Source organism: Talpa europaea, assembly GCF_964194135.1.
Source record: "Talpa europaea genome assembly, chromosome: 6".
Classification (NCBI taxonomy): Eukaryota; Metazoa; Chordata; class Mammalia; order Eulipotyphla; family Talpidae; genus Talpa; species Talpa europaea.
Genome location: NC_140072.1, coordinates 98,274,311 through 98,291,547, shown reverse-complemented (window position 1 = coordinate 98,291,547; position 17,237 = coordinate 98,274,311). Strand labels below are relative to the sequence as shown.

General features: G+C 43.1%; 1 protein-coding gene across 2 annotated transcripts in view; it reads right to left on the bottom strand.

The window, feature by feature from the left end:
* The window catches only part of ENOX1 (ecto-NOX disulfide-thiol exchanger 1), a gene marked incomplete at both ends in the record, with an annotated part of 223,766 nt that overhangs the window by 73,448 nt on the left and 133,081 nt on the right, over positions 1-17,237 (bottom strand). The window lies entirely within an intron of this gene.

Genomic DNA, 17,237 nt, shown 5'->3' with positions numbered 1-17,237 from the left:
TTTGTGGTTGTTAAGCCAATGAATACTTGCAATTTAGAGCCTCCCTGGTGGCGCAGTGGTTGAGCGCTGGGTTGTGAAGCTGCCTCTGCAGTGCCGGTTCGATCCCTGGCTGCTCCCCCCGGCCTCCGGGGGAGGGTCCCACATGGCACACAGACCTCTCCTGCCACCCTCGGCAGTGTACTTCGGTCCTTCTCCCTGTTCTGCTCCCTGCTCTGGCTCTGGTGAATTCTCTCACCCTCCCGCGCTTCTGACTGTACCCAGTGCTTGTATAAATAAATAAATAAATCTTTAAAAAAAATGAATACTTGCAATTTATTTATAAAACTGTTGGTGTTACCCTAATCCAGTGATTCCCAAATACTGGGGCACATCAGAACCCCTGGTGGGCATGGTAAAACACTTACTTGTGGACCCTTTCCCCAGAGTTTCCCCTTTGTATGTGGAAACCACACATTTGGTATATCTGGGGTGCAGCCCAGATATTAGCATTCCTCAAAAGTTCCCAGGTGGGGCTGAGATGTCACTCTGAGGACTGCAGCTGAGACTGTCCCCTGGTTCTTGAATTGGGGCTGTGGTTGGGTTGCCTGGACAAATAGTTGAGGAGGAACCATGTATTTGGTTCGTCATCCTGGTTTCAGTCCTTGAACTTCAGTTCCAGGCTCTGCAGCTATAAAAGCACCTGTCCTGGTTCTATCCCAGCAACCGCTAGCCAAGAGCACCTTCTTGAAGAACAAGCAGGAGATTTTGGTAAAAGACACAGTCACTGCTGTTTTCCTGCCCCTGCTTCCCCCAATAACAGTAGCAGCAGCAGCAGCAGCACTGGGAACAGCAGTAACAATAGTTGACAATTTGCATGTGCCAGGCAATATGTTCTGCATTATTCACACAGTCTCCTTTTCCTCTCACACAAACATGGTATAGTAAATATGACTCCTATGCCTATTTCCAGAAGGTGATGGAACTGAGTTGAGAGGCATGGAGCTGGCACAGTGGGGTTTACACTGAGTGAACATGACTCCAGAACCTGCACGCCTCCAGGTAATGTTGCCAGGGCGGCCCAGGTGCAGGCAAGCACTGTGGCTTGAGAGAAGAAACTGGAACACTGTGTGGGGCTCCTTTGTCCCTAGCAGAGGTGAGGCACCCCACGCCGGGCTCTGCTTGGAAAGTATGCTGTTGGGGAGAGACTGCTTTGAAAACAGAGTTGACCCTATTTTACTTATTTGTTTACATTCTGTTTACTGAGGTAAAGTAGGCTTACACCATAGAATCTGCTCCAGGGGTTATAGATTCAAACCACTCCAAATGTGTGTTTGCACACCCTGCCTGCCGCTGACAGGACAGCTGATGAAGCTCTCTGCCATTAACAAAGGCTCGGAGTCTAAATGAATGGGCAGCAGGGGGAGGCTGGGCAGAGCCATGGAGAGCAGCTCTGCCTTTCACTCTCCCAGCCCAAGCTTTTATTTATGAACAAAGGAACAAGAAAATAACATACAACTGTGTTTTTGCTTATACAGATTAATAAATTACTGCTGAAAACAAGCTTTTCTGTTTGTAGGGAACACGCACAGAAGCCAGTACTTCCTCAGAGAACAGGAGTCAACTCTGGGAAGAAGTTCTGTTTGCAGAACTTCTAACGTCCTGGAAGCCCGTATGCAGAGTAAACAGGTATTCTCCAAAAACTCCTGCTCCCTTTAGGGCAGCAGGCTCCCAACACCTGCCCACCCCCAGTGCCCCAATAATCCTGTATCATTTTCCTTCCCCACTCCCACCCAGGTTGCCTCTATCTAAAAATAAACACGCAGACATCTTGGGCAGGAGAAATCTGGGAATGCTTCCTATGGAAGTTCAACTTGCCCATCTGGCAGTCTTGAGGCCTGACTCATCCACTCAGGGGTCGTCCTCCTGTGTCTGACCTCTGAGATGGCCACGCTGACGGCCACTAACTGCTGAGCCGCTGAGCCCGGGGAGCTAACGGGCTCTGTCAAAAGAGCTGCATCTGACTCGGGCTGACTTCAGGACGCCTGAGGGACTACAGCAGGCGTGTCTGCCCCTATCCACCTGAACTCACCTGTTTTACTTTTCTAAGTGTCTTGTGCCTTCACCTAGAGTCAAGGGGGTGGAGACCCCTATCCCACAGAGCTCAGTCCTCAGTGTCCACCATGAATGGGCTGAGGGAGGCCTCAGGCAAGGACCAGTTCTGCCCTCAGAAAAGCCAATGAAGGCGCTGGGTCTTCCTGCTGCCGGTGCCACCCAGTGCCACCCAGTGTCCAGGCACAGAGCTGGCCAGCAAGGTGGGGCACCTGCAAACAGCCAGTCTCCTGCTGACAGCCTCTGATGGCAGCAACGGACTACAATCGATCTGTTTTTCAGTTACACCTGTATCACCACTGAAGCAGCAATCTTCTGCCAATTGCTCACAGAAATTCCTTCTGCTCCATTTTTTGCTGGATTATTATTATTATTACAAGTTAGCATTGACATAACATTTTATATTTGCAGTGTATATTATAGTCTGCACATTAGCTATTATTAGGGAGAGCTAAACAGAAGCACAATGCAGTGTCTATTTCCATCTTTGTGAGACCATTGGAATAAGGGTAATTTGGGGAGAGCAGGTAACCTAGAGCCTGTTATTAAAAAGGCTTAAGTGTGAGGCTGGAGGCACAACTGGCAGCAGGTGACTCAGGGAAGAAAAGCCTCTGTCTCTCCCTCTGCGGAGCTCCTCCCCAGACAGAGTGTGCTCCAGTGGGGGCCACAGCGAGCTAACAAGGAGCTTCACACTTCAGCGAGACACGACAGAAGCTGCTGCTCCGTGTGCTTGTTGGTGTCCTCCGACACCTCCCCACCTGGCCCTGCTGTTCTCGGAGGAGAGCTGGGAAGGAAGAGGCATGCTCACCTCTTCCAAGAGTAGGATGAGGCTGCCATTTAAGATGTCACTGAGGAACACTATATGGGGGAGGGTCGCTATGTTGGGGAGCCTGCTGTCACGCAGGGAGGGATGCCTTTAGTACTCAGGGAAGTACAGATGAGGTGACTGCTGCAAACGTTAGTCTGGTAGTAACTGTAGGCTAATCCAGGCCCTGCTGGACAAGGACAGAAGCTCCCTGCTCAGCAGCAGAACCACAGGCGTGGACCTGTGGAAGCCTTTTTGACCTGCACCAGGAAGACACTCCCCACAATGTGCTGTGCTGGTGTATGAAGTGAGGGGAGACTCTGGCTTGGAAGGGAGAGCTGAGGAAGGGCACTTCTGTGAAGTTGGTGGGGGAGCTTGGCCTTGAGAACAGGTTCACACTTTGATATGCTGAAAGGAAGCCAGGATGAACCTGCACAGAGGAAATCAGTTTCCCAAAGGGCCCAGAGTTTCCAGCTGGAGAAGGTGCTTGAGGCTGAAGGGGCCAGGTCTATGGGGGAGAGAGGAGGAAGTTGGGTCCTTAGGAGCCCCCAAACCAGGGAACAGGCACATTGAGAGGGGAGTTCCCTGATTCCCACCCGACCCCTGTTTTCTTTTTATTAGATTTCAGTTTTCTTTTCCATTTTCAATCCCCATTTCAATTTCCAAAGAACAAGACTAGTTTCTCTGAAGGCTTTAAAAATTCTGTCTTTAGGGCAGTTAGACTAGTATAAATCACAAACGACATGGGTTTTCAGGAACAATAGCCCCTCCTGGTCATGGCCACGACCTTCAAAGACAGCACGCCTGACCTGGGAAGAAAATGTTTTGTTCTGTGCAACTTCACAACCTAACTTGTCAAAGGAGGGAAGCTTTAAGAGCATCCCTTTCCCTGAACCAATTATTTCGTGCATCTTCCTCTGTCTGCAGTGGAAGGCCTCTCACCTCTTTTCCTACCAACTTACAAGACTTCCTTTCCTCTTAACAGATGGCCACTTTTTTCTTCCAGATACTTTCTCCTCGACAAGTGATATTTTCCAACTCTAATCCCCTACACACACTCACACATGGCCTGGTAGTTTCTGTACATCTCCTGCACATAGCCACACATCCACATCCACGCTCTGACGTGTGAAGTGAAAGTCAGTACAAACCTAAGGTATCTTCTCAGTTCTAGGCATTGCCCTTTGCAAGGAATGGCGACTTCCCCTACAGAGCTTTAATTTACACTGCGACTATAGCACTAAGGTGGAGTGATATGTGTGTGAACAACTGACTTGGCTCTAAAGAATGGACTCCTCCCTCAGTGCTTGTTTCACACACAGCTTCCACTCCCGCCACCCTTGTATCTCTTTGAGCCCATCCCAGACCCTCTGAATCTGAGTTTCTAGAATGGGGTCGGGGGAATGTGCATGTCAACCAATCTCTAGAGTGAGTCTAATGCATGCCATAGTTTTGGAACAACTTCCCTGGCCTCTGGGGACCGGCTCCCCATTTCCTTAGGCATTTTTTTTTTATCACTTTCTTCCAGTCTAGTATTTCTTTCATTATTTTTCGACACCTGCTTTCTCTCAGCCTTTTCTCGCAGCTTCTCTGTTATTGAAAGAACCTTCTCCTCTCCAGCTTTTACCATCCAATGTGACCTTCTAGGGGTCTCTGCTGGCCACCTTGCCAGCTCACATTTCATTCATCGATCTACCTGCTCCTCTCTGAATGCTACTTATTGCCTCTCCTGTGATGATATTGTGACGGAATGATTTCATAAATCCTCCAGGCTATGTCTCCAAAACACATTTTTCTGATCTACTAGATGCTGTTGTGTATTACTTGTCTTTGCAGTGATATTGCTGGAGGCTTACACCCAGGAGAGGCTCATGCTGTTCCCTCTGTGGGAACACATCTCCCAGGGCCAGGCCCTTGGAGCAACCTCTTTATGGAGGACTAGAGCCTCCTCATCCAGGGTCTGTGCTCTCAGGTCAGCCTTCGCGCCTCAGAAGCTTTTCACTTTGGCAAAGGTCCAGGCACCCTCCTCACCACAGACTGATGAGAAAACAGCCAGAGGTTCTTATCACATTTTCCTGCACCAGCCTACCCTCACTTTTTTTTTCATCCGATTGGCCTTTTCTCCCTAGTTAACCAAAAGGTACTTCCCATGCATCTCACATGAGTAGATGAGGGGGATTCTCCAGCTGTGTCTTGCATGCTATATGCAAATTAGTAATTTCTTATTTCTTCAGTCCTTTATTATTGCCTATGTCAGTCAGTTCCTTTCCACTAAAATTTTATCTTTTACTCTACTTTTATTTCCTTGTTTTCACATTTTTAAACCTTATCTCAACCTATGCTTTATTCCTCCCTTCCTGACTACTACTGATAGACATCGACCCTCATGTCACACACGAGTGGCTTTCAATTCTTTGGGCATCAGAGTCACCTGAGGGGTATTTTAATGATACAGATGCTGGGGCTGCAACCCCAGGCACTGGATCCATGTGTAAAACTTCTGAGGTCTTTCTCTTGTGCAGTCAGGGTTATGCATGACTTATTTATATCTTCTCTAGTGCTCACTAGTATCAATTCTCCACATGCCACGGTAACTGGTATTTGCAAAATGCCAAGAAGTCCCTTCATTGGTTTTTTCTTACAATCTCAAGGAAACTCTCCCAGGATGAGCCTATGTCACTGCTGGGAAAGCTGAGGCTTGAGGAAGGGACCTCATTTGACAAGCCATGTGGGAAATGAAAGTAAGTTACCTCAAAGAGCTCCTGAGCTCAAATGGTTCAAAGTTATTTCCTCACTGCCTTCAATGTTTCTAAACTCCCTCTTCCTGAGGCACCGAGTCTCACTCCCCTCAGCCACCTTCTCAGAGCCTTCAAAATATGACCACCCAGTAACCCACTCTTCAAAAGAGCAATGAAGTGAAGGGGCAGTCCTCTGTCTAGGCCCAGAAAACAGGAAGGAACATGGAAGGAAATCTCCCCAAAACTTATTTTCAGAGCAGTAAGTCTTCCATCTGTTCAAATGCCTCCAGTTCACATTCCTCAACTGGAAACATCTTCTTGATCCTTCTTTTCATGCCCAGAATTTGAGTGCTACAAAATCCTGCTTCAATAGACTCAGCATTCATCTCTGAGTCCTTGGGCAGGGAAAAGTGAACATATTTTAAAACTGTCTGAATGGCTAAATTATAGCAATTTTTCCCTGGGAGAGAGTTGTTCAGATATTAAAACCTTCCATATATTGAGCATGATAATCTTTCACATCCCCACAAAAAAGCAGTTTTTGCTTTGCTCATTAAAATGATTTGTTTTTCATTTCTGATGAGTATAATTTTTCAGGTAGTAATGTTTTATTCTCACTATCAACTCCTGAAAAACCCTCTGAAGCCTCTGAAGCCCTAGTTAAGCACTGTTAATCAAACACTAAATGCTTTTAAATGCGCTACCCCTTTTTCTAATTGAGAAATAGAGCTGTTTGGGCAAGTTTATGAGGTGACCTTGATTGAATTAAAGAGGTCAGGGATGGAAAAGACTTCAACCTCATATTCAATGATTTTAAAGAGATGACTTCCCTCCAATTAAGCAGGAATTAGCATGAAATATTTTGTTTCTGAAAGGTTAAAAGAATTCCTCTGAGAAAGCAGCTCTCTTGTTACTAGCATTTTATAGAACACAAGAGAGAAGGCACTCTGGACAGTTTTGCAGAAAGTGCATTGTTAACATATTGCTGATGATCCAGCTTCAATTATAAGATTCCTTAGCAGCTTCACTGTTCCATACATGGGGCAAAATATGCCACTGACATTTTAATTTCTATTTCAAAAGTCCAAGGACCTAACCATTTTAAATTACTTAATAAAAAAAAATCAAGTAATGCAATAATTTCAATCTAGTTCTAAAGAGAAATGTTCTGATTGTTTCCTTTTTTATTTCTTTGATTTGCTTCCTTTGAGCTCTATGCTTCACGAGGCAGTCGTCCCGCATCTTTCAATGGCCTGAAAGAACATGAATTCTTCCTGCACTAAAGAGTAACTGATGGGCCTCCCCGGTGGCGCAGTGGGTTGAGCACAGCGCTGTGAAGCTGTCCGCAGCCTGTGCAGTGTGGGTTCGATTCCTGGCTGGCCAGGGAGATGCCCATATGGTGCGGCAGACCTCTGCTGTCTCACCCGCTGCTCCCCTCAGCAGTGTTTTCGGTCCATCTGCCTGTTCTGCTCCCCACTCTGTCTCTGGTGAATCCTCTCACCCTCCCGTGCCTCTGGCCAGTACCCCAGTTCTTGTATAAATAAAATAAATCTTTAAAATAAAAAGAGTAATGGACGACAGTCTTTGCTACACGATTATGGAAGCGGGATTCCATGGTAAAGCAGATGGGAGTTGGCACCTATGGAGGCCTGGGGACCAGCCGGTGATTCTGAGGAGCAGTCCTCCTGAGGGGAGCCCCTGCTAAAGTGCTTTGAATCCCACATTCCAACTTCAGAGTCATGTCAGTGTTGATATGGACTATACACAGGAGGGAGGGAGAGGGTTAAGCTCAGGGATGCGGGAGTGGGGAGAGAAAGAGCAAGAGAGGGCTTGGAAGCCACATACCAGCTATGAGACTTGTGGCAAATTATAAAACCTCCATTAGACCTCAAGGTCCTCTTCTGAAAAACATGGTCAGTTCTATGAAGATTAAGTAGATGAGTAGGTAATACTTTTGTTTGTTTGGTTTTTGGTCTAAGCTGAAAAAGAATATTGCTCAACAGATTAGGAATTCAGTCTTCCTACTTTTTATTTCCTATCCATCTGTTTGGTTGGGTATTCAAAATCACATTCTTTCCTCATTAATTTAGAACCTGATGGGGTGAGGGAAAGGACATATTACTTCTTAAGAGCCCTTCCACATCACAACTTCCCTGAGTTTGTGCATCTCATCTTCCTGTGGATGCTCTGCCTCAGGCTTTTATTTTTAAGAGTTATTGAGAGGTGCATCTCATAAAGAAATGCCTCGGGAACAGGGAAAAGGGGAGAGGCATTTCCATAAGTCGTGAGATTAGATGGAGTCAATAACTGTTATCCTTCCCAGGCCCAAAAGATGCAGAGGGAACATGGGATGATGTGGGAAGTTGAAGGGCTAATATTATAGCTCAGATCATTCCAGAACAACCGTCAGCCTTGTGTCTGTGTTTTGAGAAATCTCATAATTTTTCTTTTTCCCTTTTTGGAGAGTTAGGGAATGGAGAATACGGATGGTGACTGTATGTGATTTATCAAAGAAAATCATGACCTGGCCTGGCTTTTTCCCAGTGCACTTCCCCTGGGAAAAGCATTTCTTCTTCTTCTTGCATAAAGCCATACACCAGATTGCTTTGCAGGGAAGAAAAAAAAAATCACTCAACTGGAAAGGAAATTGGGCCAATTTCCTGAATATCTTTAAAAGCTGGATTTTCTGTTGGAATGGGCTTAAAGACAGTTTGCTACATGCACTGCCTATGTTGAAGCCAACTTCTTTCTCTTTTAGAAATTAATGAGAAGACTAAGCAAAATCACTAATCAGCTTTGTCTGGATTTACTTTTGAAGGTAGTAAATGTCTCCAGTCTACCTTTGCCTCTAATGGTATTGTGGGCCATGCACCTGGCAGGCAAAATCCTTGATTGATTATACTTGGTTACTCTTACGATGCTACTTAAGGTGTTGGAGGGGTATCCTGCAGCTTTTCCCCCACAATGTTCCCTGGTTTCAGAGAAAGGCCATTAGGAAAAAGGGAAACTGGTACTGAGTTCTAGACTTTTAACTTACTATCTTTCGCAAATAACATTAACTTCTGAATATGGCACTGATCATTCCTATTTAGGAACGAAGGGGAGTTTGTACAAGATCATTTCTAAGGGTTTCTTCTGCAGCTAAAGAGACACATCACTGCAGGTCTCCCTGTAGGTAAGAACATAACACATCTTCCTGGATTAGAGCTGATTTTTTGGATCCTTCATTTAATAGTTACACAAATAGGATTAGTCCTTAGAACAGGAAACTAAGCTGGTGTGGTCTGTGTCATAAGCATATTGTGGTAAAGGAAATGTGGAAATTCCCTAATTTGAAGTAAAAGAAGGCAAAAAACTTCGAGAATCTGATACCAGGTATTACTTGTTACTACTTTTGACTTTCTTGAATGACTGGAAATGGTATTCCCTAACCAATACCAATTCAACGATTCTAAGCATTTTTTCAACTAGCATTTATTGTAGTTTAATAAGATTATACATGTACATTAAGATTATACATGTACCTATTGTAGGATTTTTTGACAAACAAAAAAATAAAAATCACCTGTCATCATGCCATCTAGAAATAATCAGTCACTCTGAATATTTTGACCTGTATCAGGATAGGTCTCCCCTAATACGTAAATAGTGAGTACAACACATAGAAATGATCTATATATTGATTTCAAACTGCTTTTATCACTCAGCAATATTTTGAGAACCTTCTCTCATGTCTTTATATAGTCTCCTGAAATGTGATTTTCTTCAAGGCTGCCTATGGATAAAGGATACCCTGGTGTTAGATATTTGTGTGTTTCTAAAGTAATTCTGATCACTGCAAATTTAGGTAATTGCTCCAAGGGCAAAAGCCCTCATGGAGAGCAAGAGCCTCTGGGACACAGCAAGTTCTAGCATGTTCTTTAAAGAACCTGCAACACCCTGCTGGAAGCACCACAATTAGTAGACTCCGTCTTGCAAGTTCTGCACCAGAAATGTGTCTCCCTATGTCTCTGCTAGTGATGGGGAGTCTAAAGTAAAAGTTTCCTCCCCTACCTACTTCCCAGAAGGCTTCATTCATTCATTATGTCTCACAACTGGGAGAGGAGTTGCCGAGCACTTGGCAACTTGCAGGTATCAAAGGTAGCCACCCAAATGAGAGGGAAGCGCCTCTAAGCCAGTTACATACAGGAAAGCTTACGACATGAATACTTAAATTTCAATTGACTTGAATTTCAATTTTGGGTCTTCTATATATACCTAGAAGCCAGGGTATGGAATATATAGAATTCCTGGATATGACTAACTGGAATTCTACAAGGTCCCTCTGTATTGCTACAGTGGACCCAGCATCTTCAGGACTGTGGTTAATGAAGCTTATGAACAACAGTGTGAGGAGTCAAGGTATAAGACCTTTATGTCACCAACTGTGTTTTGATGAGCAATGTTGTATAAAAGCATAGGAGAATTAGAACACGGATGCTCATAAACAATGCATCACAGTGCTAAGAAGTTGGTAGCAGCATATGTTTTAATAGGTCTGATATTGATTCTTTTGGCCAATGTCCTATTTCAACAGTGTTACAGTCACACTTTAAGATTTTAGATGGAAAGGTATAGAAGAAAATCAATAGATACTATCTTTACACTCTCAGCTGGCTACATAACTATAGTTTCTCTGCCACGCTCACATCTAAGGGTCTTAAATAATGCTGGGGGGTGAGGTGGGCATTGGTCCAGTTGTCTGCATTTAAATAACCTCAAGTATCCACTCTGACTCCTCAAAGTATAGCTTTAACTCCCGAAGGTTCATGGAGAAGAGCCCACGATTCAGAAAGGATATACATTTATTTGCCCGTATTTTCTATTTCATTAACACATGTAAAAAAGAAACTTTTAAAAAAGTGTTCAGTAGTTATGCAAGAAGGCCTGTCTGAAAACAAAATCTTGTAGACTTATTGTTTCTGACCTTTTTAAAAATACATAGAAAGGTGCTTATATAGTTAAGCAGTACAGAAGGAAACAAGGAAGGGGGAACCAAATAATCTTTTGCAGTATTACTAACTATGGAAGTTTTGTTTTCTTCTTTATTATTCTTAACCCATTAGATTTCTCAAAATAACCAGGTATTATTTTTATATATAACTGGGTATTTATTACTTTACTGTTAACATGTTACATGTGCCTGGGGGGCAATGTATTGAGCTATTGAAAGCATTTTCTAGAAGCATCAACTATAATCACAGAGAGGCACCTGGCAAATGACATCAGTGTTGAAAAGAAAAAAACTCTTTCATAATCAGAAATTCTGACATGTTTCTTATAAACTGCAAGGAAAAAGGAGGAACAAATACTATTAATGGACTCTTTCCTGTGTTTAGGAGAAGGAAAAAAAATAAACCTCACAAACTTATTCAGATTCTGTCATCTAAACTCCCTCAAAAATATTCTGATTTTTTCCAGAAGTTGTGCAAACCACACTTAAATTCCAACAACACTGTGTTAATTTTGCTCAAATACAAGCTGAAAACATATTTTAACATCCTGTCAGAACGAGATACTAAGAGTGTCGATAAAATGACACTAAAATAAATGTAAATTTAGATTGCTGTTACAAGTGGCTGCCTGGCTCTGAGAAGATGTTGGGTTGCTATAGTATTTTCCATAGCAACTTTGCATCTTATTACATAAATATTCCCTCAGTGTCCTTAAAGCCTGCTAAGAAAACAGGGTGAAATCTACTTCCCCATGTAATGATCCTGCATCAAACCTTATGAGAATAAAATGCCCAGAAAACATAATACACTGTAATCTAGATCATGGTATCCCTGGCAGTTGAGAAATGTCAGAGCCTAGGGGCTGAGGGCGGGCAGTCAAGCTATGACCTTGGCTGCTCCCTGGCCTTTTGTCTACTCTCTTCCTAGTCCAACGCATCTGACAGCTTCTCTCTCTGAGTGTGGTTAACCACCTCACTTTTCTCCTCTGCTTGCCAACTGCCCATCGGCTCAAGCCCTTTGCCAGGCTGCAGGACCTCACATCACTAGACAAGAACCCTGGGCTTAACAAAGCCGAAGCCCAGCATGCAAAGGCAGCTGGGAGCAGGTGCTGGTCTGTCACACAGGAAACCCTTCAGAGAACTTGCCCAGGAACAAGCTGGTATCGACCCATCAAGTGTCAACTGTTGGCATGCCTCAACTAGGGCTCCCCTGAGTTTTATGGAAGCGCTGCAGAATTGAGTGGTTAGTGTATTGGGGGAAATCTGTGGTCTTAGACACAATGCAAATTCAGCAGCAGAAATCGTTTTATATCAAACACAGGACAACGGAATATGTATGTATGAAAGAGATGTCAGAACACGGCATTGTCAGAACTGACTTAAAAATAAGATTTTGAGGATTCTAAGCTTAAAGATAGTTCAGGCTCCAAATGTGAATTCACAAAACAGATAAACACAGTCTGGTTGGCCAGAAGGAGTGTTTCCATTACAAAGGAATCCTGGACTACAGCATCTGTCTCCTGCATTTAAAAGGTAAAGCAATTTATAAAAAGAAATGATTGCTACACTTTCCAGACATAACTTTTCAGAAACATATCTATTATGAAAAGGAAACTGTGACTGTACACAAAATTAGAGAACTGAAAAACCTACCCAAATAAGCATTTGTTTGAATTCCTTTGACCAAAAAAAAAGGGGGGGTATGTGGGAAAAAACCTTAGCTTCTTATAAATGGAGTTCTGGACCAAGAGTTTAGGAATGAAGCAGGCTACTCAGCCCACCTCAGGGAGATTTATTTTATCATCTTTAAGCCGTATTAGTTTTAATTAATCACATCTCCTTGTTGGGCACTTGGGTTCCCAGAAGATATTTTCTTGAGGTTGAAAATAAAATGCTTGTCTATAATTTGTGGTTGCTGATGAAGGTGCATTGCTGCTCTATTTCTCCTTCAGTTTGTCATGATGCGTGAGAACAGAAGTCTGCACACAGCTGCTTCATCCAGTCTATGCTTCCTCTCTCCTCTGATGCACCTGGTGGGATCTGCTGGTATGGGAGCTCAGCCCTCACATGTGGCCTCAGACCAACCCTTCTCATCTTCCATGCCTGAATGCTCCTGTCCCTCTGCTGAGTGCTGAGCAATCCAGAACAAGGCTGCTTACCCCACATGCAAAGTTCCCTAAAAGGAAGTTGCCACCAGCTGTGAGTGCTATGGCCACCTTTGGTTGGCCTCTTCCTGCAGGATCCTCTCAGCACCATGTCATCCCTTTCTCTGTAACCAAGGAATTCAGGGGCAAGAGGGAACCTTGTCTCAGGAATGCCAGGTTGTAAACTCCTTGTTGGATATCCTTTATGACTTTTGAAAGCACTCTATGCAGGCAATAAAACTAAATCAGAAATATGAAGTCATTCCTGGTGTTTAAAAGGACAAGGGGCTTAGCCAGAAAGAACTTTATTATTCATTTTTTTTAACATAAAGCTTTCAGTGACATATAAAAATATTCAGACTGAATACTGCATGTTCCAATGGAATTAATTATGAATCCTTTATTTGACTTGGTTGGCTAAAAGACTTGGAAAATCCTCGTTTGACTTCTTATTGAAATTTTTAAAATGTACCTATGTTGTGGTAAGTTTCCATGGAAAATTGATAACCCAGAAAACACTAATTAAAAGAGTGTTTGCTCCTAAAAGAACTCAGAGTTTAAATGAGGTGTAATTAAAATCCAAGAGCATTTGTGTGTGCATTATGGAATGGTTTAAGGGTTTTCTATTAAGCAAAGGATGTTTTTAGCTTCACTCTTCTAAAATTTGCCCTCAGTGTACAACGTACACTCACCAAGTACTGAATGAGGTGCATACACTGGATGTTCATTTTGGTTTATACTCAACTGAAATTAATGGCTTTAGGATAAATGTACTATTAGGCATTGCACTTTTATCAACTTAAAATGTTTACTGTTTCCTCTTCAGAAAGCCTCCCACACCCTGGAGGGCAGGGTAGACTGAGTCTAACCCTCTCCGTTTCCCTGCGTCTACAGTGCCTTGACCACAAGAAGGTTCTTATCAAATGTTTTTTGTTAGATTAGAATGAGGCCGAATTTGAATTCTGGGCCATAACCTATTCTGTAGCTGGCATTGAATTTTGTATGTCTAAAGTCCTGAACATTGCAGAGAAAATGAATTGTCCCTGTTTGAATGTGCTTCCTCACACCTGCCATTTCAATGTAAATAATGTAAACGTTCTTAGTTCTTAGGATTACTCTCTTCTCTCTTCCTATGTACTTTCGGGACAAGGGCATCAAACTCAAAGACACAGAAGAAGGGTAATCTACAATTGAAGTCCACAAACCTTCACTGAGAACTTGTTTGGTGAAAGCACCAGGGCTGAGTGCTGGAGGAAGTCTAAGATAATGTTAACAAAGAGTCAATATTTACTGATAATTTATGATGTGCTCAAACTGTAAAGGAAAGGCACAAGTGTTTTAGCTACATGAACTCATGTTAATGCTCATGATACTACAACTTATCAGGTTTGTCCATGAGAGAACTCAAAATCTAGCAGAGATGTCCTCTTTTTTTTTGCCTTTTCGTCCTTATGCACTCCAGCCCCATCCCCATTGCCAACCTGGTAGGAGGTGTGTGTGTGGGGAAGGTGAGGGAGTGAAAGAGAGAAGAGAGGGGGTAAGAAAAGGAGATAAGGAGAGAGGGGGAGAAGGAGGAATAGATCTGGCTATTAAAAGTCTGGCTTGATTACAGTAGGAGGACGACTATACACAATAAATTTAGATTGTCAAAAATTATATTCACAGGCTTTGGAGTAGGATGCCAATCTTGAACTAATGCTTAGGTAACTGCCTTAATTATCAAATTTGGTAACAAAACTCATTTTCATTGTTATCAACATCTAGGTTTTGCTCCAACAAACCCCTTTTCTCCTTTAAGATTCAACGGATGAGGAAAATGAACAGTCGCCTGTGGTTGTGTTGTAGTCATGGCAGTCTTGGGGAACTTGAGTGCAAGACCCAATGGTAAATTACTCTATGTGGTGGAGAGCCAAAAGTACAATGAAAAGTCCTTTATGACCAGAAAAAAACAAAGATATGTTGCAAAACTTTGATTAAAAAGAAAAAAGTAACATAAGGTATCATATGAGTTGTCACGTAGTAAATTGTGTCTTTTTCTAGAAACTAAACAAAGCCAATTCTCTCCATCGTCCCCTCAGAAATAAAATGCAGCTTCTGCTTTTGGGGGAGGTGGAGAGTAGAGACATGGATGGGTCTGAACGGGAGCTGGCTTTGGGAAGTGCCACCTAGACATTGTCCTGGCACAGGCAGGGGTCTCCTCCGGGGCTGGTCTCCCCTGAAATCACCTAGAATTCCTGGTCCAGCTACTGCTCAGGACATGGGAGGCAAAATCCCACTATTCAAGCAGGAACTAAAGGGGCCAGGATTCTTTAAATGACAGAGAATTTCACTTCTACTTCAGGGCTTGACAATTACCCTGTTGGTGAATTGGAGTGCTATATTTTGATAGGCCTGCTCCTCGGTGAGTGACAGATGCAAACTTGTAACTAAAAATGAGTAATGTGTCACCCAACGAGATGCCTGAAGGGCATGTTTCCCTCAGGCTGCGAGGCCTCAAATCCCAGCTTTAAGCAGCAATTTGTTCACAGGGATCTGCCTGAGGCTTGGTCAAAAGACCAGAGGAGAATTCTTGCTGTCAGGCTGTGTCCCCACATAAGCGAGACTGAAGAACAGCTGCCTGCTGTGTGGCTGGGTCTTTAGGGCCCCACAGAATAGAAAGGGTTAAATGCCTTCCCTCCTCCACTAATCAGTCCTATGTTTTCCTCATAAACCACACACCATATTCTCTGGCCCATCTCATCTTGAAAAGCATGAAGCCTTTGAACTCCTCGGGATCTGGCATTTGAACCACAGTTCTTTCATCTTCCCTCAGCATCTGGTAGAGAACACACCCTGGGTTGTCTGTTTATTCATTTTGCTAACCAGGTACAAAGCCTGGAGAAAGTTTCTAAAAGTTCACGTTTGACCTTTCAGGCTCTTTATCAGATGCCTGGCGGGGGAAAAAACCCAGAGAGGTCAGGAAGAGGGCTCTTCAGTCAGACTTTCGGAGCGGGCCTTGAAGAGCAGTCCTGGGAATTGCTGTGGATTCTCCCGCAGCAAAGATCGGGGCTGAGGCTGCAGGTATATGCTTTCTGGCCTGCTATTAAACCTCTCCTCTGTGAGTCTTTTGTTCTGAGTCTTTATTATTCTCATCCTCTTGTAAGCATGCTATTAGTTACACACATTTCTTACTTGGGAAATTGGCAAGTTGTTTAAAAATGTCACCTCCCACCTCCAATAGAAGCCACAGGTTCAAATCAGCATTTCTGATCAACTCCATTCTTTTCTTCTACACCTACCTTACAAGGATGTCAAGGATCCATGTTTCATGGAAACTTGCCCCTCATCCAGAAGCTTCAAATGATAAAAGCTTTTTTTCAGGAAATAATTTGATTTACCAGATGATCTCATTTACTTTATAAGTGGCCAAACTAAAAATCACTCCTTTGTTTTGATAATAAAGCACTCCTGAGGAATCTGGTATCAGTCTAATAAGAGACATATGTTGACACATCACTGCTAGCTAGATTCATTTATTTTTCAGACAAAGGATGTATGACTTCAAAATTAATGATAAGGTACCTATTTCTATGCTAAGCTTCTAAAAGACTTAAAAGAATGGAATTTGAGCACAAAGGGGACATTTTCTGAGGCAGTGGTTCTCAATTTTCAGCATGCACTTGAATACCCTGGTGGGATTAAAACACAGATTGCTTGATCTCACATCCTCACCTCCACTTCCCCCCCCAGGTAGTTTGATTCAGTAGGTCCTGAGCAGGGCCTGGTAATTTAAAGTTCTAGTAAGTTCCTAGGTGATACTGATGTAGCTGCATTAGGGATCACACTTTCAAGACCCACTTTTTTTTTTCATTGATTTATTACTTTTATTGACAAGGTTTATAGGAACAAATTATGTATTTAAAATCATAGGCCAAGTGAAACCCCAGTCTGTAGATGTCTGGAGGCATGAGCCTTCTCCTGCCCTCATCGGGGATGCCACTGGCATTATCTCCTATAGTCTGAGAAAACTCAGCATTATCACCACCTTGCAAGCTGGAAGATCTTGATTTTGGCTTCTACAAACAAACTAGCAAAGGACTGCTGTTCCTGATCACCAGAGTCTGTTAAAAAGGTGTGTGTTTTATTCCCTGGTACATATGAGGAGAAGATCAGATTAACACTTTTCCTTTAAATTTCATTCTTGGCAAGTATGGTTCTTCCCAGCCCCTCTAGAATGCTTGCCCCTTGGATGAGTTTGTCTCTCTTGGTGTGTCCTAGGTTTGGGTGTGCATTCCCTTTGCCTACTTTTACAATACTGAGAGATTTACATATAATTCCAGAAAAGACTTTAAAACAGATTAAGCAGAGTAAGGTTCTCTTCAAACTTCTCTCTTTCTCACAACTCATGGAAGAGATGCTCCTTTTCTAGGTACCAAATGGGGCCACCCCTTTGCTTACAAGTTAGGTGGACAAAAGTTTATTGGAAAAAT